The following is a 7616-nucleotide window of genomic DNA, read 5'->3' on the forward strand; positions in this document are numbered from 1 at the left end:
CCAGGTAAACTTAAGGTTGGGGTGGAAGGTGTTAGTGAAGTGTATGAACTGTTCGAGCTCCTCGTGGGAGCACGAGGCGGCGCCGATACAGTCATCAATGTAACGGAGGAAGAGGTGGGGTTTAGGGCCGGTGTAGGTACAGAAGAGGGATTGTTCCACGTAACCTACAAAGAGGCAGGCGTAGCTTGGGCCCATGCGGGTACCCATGGCTACCCCCTTTGTCTGTAGGAAGTGGGAGGAATTGAAAGAGAAGTTGTTGAGTGTGAGGACGAGTTCGGCTAAGCGGATGAGGGTGTCAGTGGAGGGGGACTGGTCGGGCCTGCTGGACAGGAAGAAGCGGAGGGCCTTACGGCCATCTGCATGGGGAATGCAGGTGTAGAGGGACTGGACGTCCATGGTAAAGATGAGGTGTTGGGGACCGGGGAATTGGAAGTTCTGGAGGAGGTGGAGGGCGTGGGTGGTGTCACGGACATAGGTAGGGAGTTCTCCATTAACCCATCTCACTTTACCCAAGCCACAGGTATGGCTATGTATTCCCAGATGGATCCCAGTTATGGCTGTCTCTTTGTGAGCTATGTGGACCAGTCTTTGTTCCAGCCCTTCTTGGGCCCCTGCCTACACTTCTTTCTTCAACACATTGATGATGTCAGTTGTGTTTCCAGCACTTCTATGGGACTAGAAAAATTCATTAGTTTTGTTTTCAATTTCCATCTTTCTCTATTGGACCCTCACCTTATCCATCCCTGACTCTTCCCTTCCTTTCCTCAACTTTTCTGTCTCCATTTCTGAGGAAAGGCTATCACCAATATCCATTACAAGCCCACCGACTCCCACAGTTACCTTGTCGCACCCTGCTTCCTGTAAGGACTACATTCTATTCTCCGTTTCTGTCTCTGTTTCAGTTGAATCAGTTCTGATGAAGCCACTTTCCACATGGGTATTGCCAACACTTCTTCCTTTTTCCTCACCCAAGGATTTCCTCCAGTGTGGTTGATGTGACCCTCAGCTGGGTCTGAACTATTTCTTGCACTTCTACTTTCATCCCCACCCCTCCCTCCCAGAGAAATGATAAGTTCCCCTTGCCCTCACTTTCTGCATTCAAAGGATCATCCTCCACCATTTCTGGCAGCTCAGGCAGAATGTCAACACTATATGCATCTTCCCCTCCCCCATTTCACAGGAACTATTCTGTCCATGCACCCTGGTCCACTTCTCTCTCTCTTTCAATACTTCTTCACTTTTCCATGACATCTTTGCATGCAACTGCAGAGGGTGCAATGCTTATCCTTTCACTTGCTTCTTCCTCTTTGTTTCCTGAAAACAACATCCAGGTATAGCAGTAATATATTTGGAACTTCATTCAATCCAGTCTGCTGCTCACAATGTGATCTCCTCTACAATGTTGAGACCGATCAGTACTGGATGACCACCTTGCAGAACACCTCTGCTCTGTCTGCAGGAATGGTTTTGACCTTTTGGTTGCTTGTCATTGCAGTGCACAGTCTTGTTCTCATGCTAACATTCCTGTCCTTGGCCTGCCACAGTATTCCAGCGAAGTCCAACGTAAGCTAGAGGAACTGCGCCTCATTTTGTGCTCAGGTACTTTACTCAGTTTTATAACGTATAAAATCTATCACTGCGTATGGCCATGTTAGTCTGAAAAGGTCTGATCCCAGAAGTTAAGCAGTCTCAGGCCTGCTTAGTTCTTGAAAGGGCTGCAGTGGTACAATGGAAGTGTCTATACCTTTGCATCAGAAAGCCTGGATTCAAGTTCTACCTTCTCAAGAGCTGTGTTGTCATATGTCTGAACAGGTTGATTAAAAACATTGAAAACCTGTCAGTTTTCCATCCCCCATCAGTTCTGGAGAAAAGTCACATTGGACTCAAATGTTAACTCTGTTTCTCTCTGCACAGATATTGCCAGCTTGCTGAATTTCTCCAGCACATTCTGTTTTAATTCGTGACTTCACTTTTACTGTAACAAGTGACTAAAATTATCGTTGACTAATAACTATTTTCTTTTCACAGACAATTACAGACTACAGAGAGGAACTTTCCCATGAATTATCACATGAGTCATCAAATAGAAAAAGAGTTTGTTCCTTTAGCAATCAGTTCACAGTTGTTCCAAGCTTAAATATGTTCCCACATCCTTGGTATAACTGAGTAGCGACTTCAGTGACCTTCCCCTGATACTTTCCTCAGTCTTTAGACAGTTCTTTAAAAATTCATCACCAACAACTGTTACAATGATTGTTCCTCTTTGACCAAGCCAAGATTATTCTCCTGAAATCCTTAGATGCAGTATGTGTCTCTTCGTCTACAGACTGTCTCCATCCCACATCCGATGGAGATTGCTCACAGAGCCATGCAGCCTTTTCTCTATGCCGATCACATTGATATTGCTGTCTGTCTGTGATTTTTTATTGAGACGTAGAGATACTGTAACTGGACCTTAATAATGGTGTCCCCATGGCAACATGAAAGTCAGTCAACATTCAGGTAAGAGCTAAATAGCTATTCTTAATCCTAACTCCCTGTCATCTGAGGCGAAATGGACAGTTTTCAACATAACTGTTTATAAACGGATATTTCTTGAATCTTTTGAGACTGCGAGCCTAGTTATTGTAAACTCAGAGACTGCTGTCATTGTCTCCAAGTGTAACGCCTTGCATCTTTTTAGTAAGCAATTTCAGGAAACAATAAAAAGATTACCTTTGATCTCTGACAAACAAACCAACAAGGTTTACTGCAGCAGAGGTCATATGACCCCCTTCATTTACCCTAAATTTAAAAATACATTCCCAAAACATGATGATTTAGACATTATTGAATGGCAGAACAGGTTCCAGTGGCTGAGTAGCCTACTCCTGCTCCTAATTTGTATGTTTGCATGTTTATACAGGAGTGATTTCAGGTAGGAAGGTCTGAATAATCTGGAATAATAAAGTTTAAAAGCAACAACAAAAAACATGCTAAAAGCAATGATTTTCTGTGTAAATACAAGGTAATGATAACCATGTAAACAGATCAAGATACCACACAAAAGCCAAGAGTCTCCCAGCAGCTCAGTGGTTAGCACTGCAGCCTCACAGCACCAGGGACCTGGGTTTGATTCCACCCCTGGGTGACTGTCTGTGTGGAATTTGCACATTCTCCCTGTGTCTATGTGGGTTTCCTCCCACAGTCCCAAGATGTGTAGGTGAAGTGGGTTGGCCATGCTAATTTGCCTGTAGTGTTGGGGGATGGGGATGGGTCTGGGTGGGATGCTGTGAGGATTGGTGTGGACTTGTTGGGCCAAAGGGCCTGTTTCCATGCTGTAGGGATGTTTTTTTTAAAAAAAAGGGAAACATAAGAAATAAGAGCAGGACTAGGCCATCTGGCCCATTGAGCCTGCTCCACCATTCAATAAGATCATGGCTGAACTCTTTTTTAATTTATTCATTTTGTGGAATGTGGGCATTGCTGGCTGGGCCAGCATTTCTTGCCCATCCCTAGTTGCCCTTGAGAAGGTGTAGGTGAGCTGCCTTCTTGAACCGCTGCAGTCTTCATGCTGTGGGTTGACCCACAATGCCCTTAAGGAGGGAATTCCAGGATTTTGACCCAATGACTGTGAAGGAACGGTGATATAATTCCAAATCAGGATGGTGAGTGACTTGGAGGGGAACTTGAGGGTGGTGGTAATACGATATATCTGCTGCCCTTGTCCTTCTGGATGGAAGTGGTCGTGGGTTTGGAAGGTGCTATCTGAGGATCTTTGGGGAATTTCTACAGAGCATCTTGTAGATAGTACACACTACTGCTACTGAGCATCAGTGGTGGAGGAAGTGGATGCTTGTGGATGTAATGCCAATCAAGCCGCCGCTTTGTCTTGGATGGTGTCAAGCTTCTTGAGTGTTGTTGGGGCTGCACCCATTCAGGCAAGTGGGGAGTATTCCATCACACTCCTGACTTGTGCCTTGTAGATGTAGACAGGCTTTCAGCAGTTAGGAGGTGAGTTACTTGCTGCAGTACTTCTAGCCTGTGACCTGCTCTTGTAGTCACTGTGTTTTATTTGGTGAGTCCGGTTGAGTTTCTGATCAATGATAACTCCCAAGATATTGATAGTGGTGGATTCCATGATGATAACACTATTGAATGTCAAAGGGCAATGGTTAGATTGTCTCTTATTGGTGATGGTCATGGCCTGGCATTTGTGTGGTGTGAATGTCACTTGCCACTTGTCAGCCCAAGCCTGGATATTGTCCAGATCTTGTTGCATTTGAACATGGACTGCTTCAGTGTCTGAGGAGTCACGAATGGTGCTGAACATTGTGCAATCAATCATCGGCAAATGTCTCCACTTCTGACCTTATGATGGAGGGAAGGTCATTGATGAAGCAGCTGAAGATGGTTGGGCCTAGGACACTACCCTGAGTAACTCCTGCAGAGATGCCCTGGAGCTGAGATGATTGACCTCCCACAACCACAACCATTTTCCTATGTGTCAGGTATGACTCCAACCACCAGAGCATTTGCCCCCTGATACCCATTGATTCCAGTTTGGCTAGGGTTCCCTGATGTCACACTTGGTCAAATGCAGCCTTGATATCAAGGGCTGTCACTCTCACCTCACCTCTGTAATACAGCTCTTTTGTCCATGTTTGGACCAGGGCTGTAATGAGGTCAGGAGCTGAGTGTCCCTGGCGGAACCCAAACTGGGCGTCACTGAGCAGGTTATTGCTGAGCAGGTGCTGCTTGATAGCACTGTTAGTGACACCTTCCATCACTTTACTGATGATCGAGAGAAGACTGATGGGGCGGTAATTGACTGGGATGGATTTGTCCTGCTTTTTGTGTACAGGACTTACTTGGATAATTTTCCACACTGTCAGTTAGATGCCAGTGTTGTAATTCTCCTGGAACAGCTTGGCTAGGAGAGCAGCAAGTTCTGGAGCACAAGTCTTCAGGACTAATCTGCCGGAATGTTATCTTTGCAATATCCAGTGTCTCCAATCGTTTCTTGATATCACGTGGAATGAATCAAATTGGCTGAATACTGGTATCTGTGATGCTGGGGACCATTGGAGGAGGCTGAGATGGATCATCCACTCAGCACTTCTGGCTGAAGATTGCTGTGAAAGCTTCAGCTTTATCTTGTGCACTGATATGCTGACCTCTTCCATCATTGAGGATGGGGATATTTGTAGAGTCTCCTCCTCCAGTGAATCGTTTAATCATCCATTCACGACTATATGTGGCAGGACTGCAGAGCTTAGATCTGATCTACTGGTTGTGGGATTGCTTAGCTCTATCTATCACTTGCTGCTTATGCTGTTTGGCATGCAAGTAGTCTTGTTTGGTGGCTTCATCAGGTTGGCATCTCATCTTCAGGTATGACTGGTGCTGCTCCTGGCATGTCCTCCTCCACTCTTCATTGAACCAGGGTTGATCCCCTGCCTTGATGGTAATGGGGGATATGCCAGGCTATGAGGTTACAGATTGTGCTGGAGTACAGTTCTGCTCCTGTTGATGACCCATAGTGCTTCATGGATGCCCAGTCTTAAGTTACTAGATCTGTTTGAAGTCTGTCCCATTTAGCACAGTGATAGTGCCATACAACGCGATGGCGGTTATTCTCAAACAAAAGCACAAGGACTGTGCTATGGCCACTCTTACCAATACTGTCATGGACAAATGCATCTGCAGCTGGCAGATTGGTAAGGACATGGTTGAGTATGGTTTTCCCTCTTGTTGCTTTCCTCACCACCTGCTGCAGACCCAGTCTCGCAGCTGTGTCCCTTATGACCTGACCAGCTCGATCAGTAATACTGCTGCCGAGCCACTCTTGGTGGTGGACATTGAAATCCCCCACCTAGAGTACAATTTGTGCCCTTGCCATCCTCAGTGCTTCCTCTAAGTGTTATTCAACATGGAGGAGTACTGATTCATCAGCTGAGCGAGGATGGTCTGTGGTAATCAGCAGGAGGTTTCCTTGCCCGTGTTTAACCTGAAGCCATGAGACTTCATGGCATCTGGAATCAATGTTGAGGACTCCCCAGGCAACTCCCTCCCAAAGGTATACCATTGCACCGCCACCTCTGCTGGGTCTGTTCTGCCAGTGGGACAGAAAATATCCAGGGATGGTGATGGTGGTGTCTGGGACATTGTCTATAAGGTATGATTCCACGAGTATGAATATGTCAGGCTGTTATTTGACTAGTCTGTGAGATAGCTCTCCCAATTTAAGCACTAGCCCCCAGATGTTAGTGAAGAGGACCTTGCAGGGTCAACAGGGCTGTTTCTGCCGTTGTCTATTCTGCTGCCTGGTTCAATGCCAGGTGATCTGCCTGGTTTCATTTCTTTGAGAATTTATAGCAATTAGTACAACTGAATGGCTCGCTGCACCATTTCAGAGGGCAATTAAAGTCAACCTCATTGCTGTGGGTCTGGAGTTACATGTAGGCTAAACCAGGTAATGCTGGCAGCTTTCCTTCCCTGAACGACATTGGTGAAGCAGATGGGTTTTTCCGACAATCAACAATGATTTCATGGTCAACAGTAGATTCTTAATTTGACATTTTTTTAATTGAATTCAAATTCCATCATCTGCTGTGGCGGGATACAAACCTGGGTCCCCAGAACATTACCTGGGTCTCTGGCTTATTAGTCTAGTACTAATACCACTCGGCCATCATTTTCCCACATGTTTTCAGCTCCGCTTATCCACCTGCTCACCAAAACCTTTAATTCCTTTACTGTTCAAAACTCTATCTTTGCCTTAAAAACATTCAATATTCAATGAAAATTTGAGTTAACGAGGTTGGTCTTTTGCGTTCCATAATGACTAACGCATCGTGGCATCCAGATTGATGGCTAGCTTTCTGCCTACTTTCTCACCAGGGGAGTGGGTGTCTTGCAAATAGAATGTTAGGGGATAATGACTCCATCAGTTCACCACTGCGCAAATTTCATTCTTCCTTTCCTGCCACAAATGATCTGTATGATAGATAATACAAAAACAGAAAGTGCCAGAGAAAGTCAGCAATCTGGCAGCACCTGTAGACAGAAAAACAAGAGTTACTGTTCTGAGTCTGTGATGCTTCTTCAGTCAGTTCTGAAGAAGGTTCACCACACTTGAAACGTTAGCTCAGTTTCTCGCTGTACTGTTGCTGTGTTTCACTAGCACTTTCTGGTTTTGTTTCAAATGTCTAGCATCTGCAGCTCTTTTTTTTTACATTTGTATATTGGGAGATGTTTGCTAAACTGTTAACAAACCTCTTTTGCAGTGTTGGAGGTGTCCAGAAACACCCTGAGTTGATTCTTTGCACTGTGCAGGGAAACAGCTGGGCTGAAGGTTGCTCTTTTCATCAAATGGAGCAAAATCATAAACCTGTCTGTTGTGAACACATTTATAATGTTCTAGAGGAGATTCCACCTTGGGATCCCTTTGTTGCCATCAGTCTTGCATTTAAGGTACAATTAGAAGCATACAATCATAAAATCCCCACAGCGCAGATAGAGGCCATTCAGCCTATCGAGTCTGCACTGACCACCTGCACATCCCTGGACACTATGGATAATTTAACTCGGCCAATCTACCTAACCTGCACATCCCTGGACACTATGGATAATTT

Source organism: Rhincodon typus, chromosome 31 (genome assembly GCF_021869965.1).
Source record: "Rhincodon typus isolate 14 chromosome 31, sRhiTyp1.1, whole genome shotgun sequence".
Taxonomy (NCBI): domain Eukaryota; kingdom Metazoa; phylum Chordata; class Chondrichthyes; order Orectolobiformes; family Rhincodontidae; genus Rhincodon; species Rhincodon typus.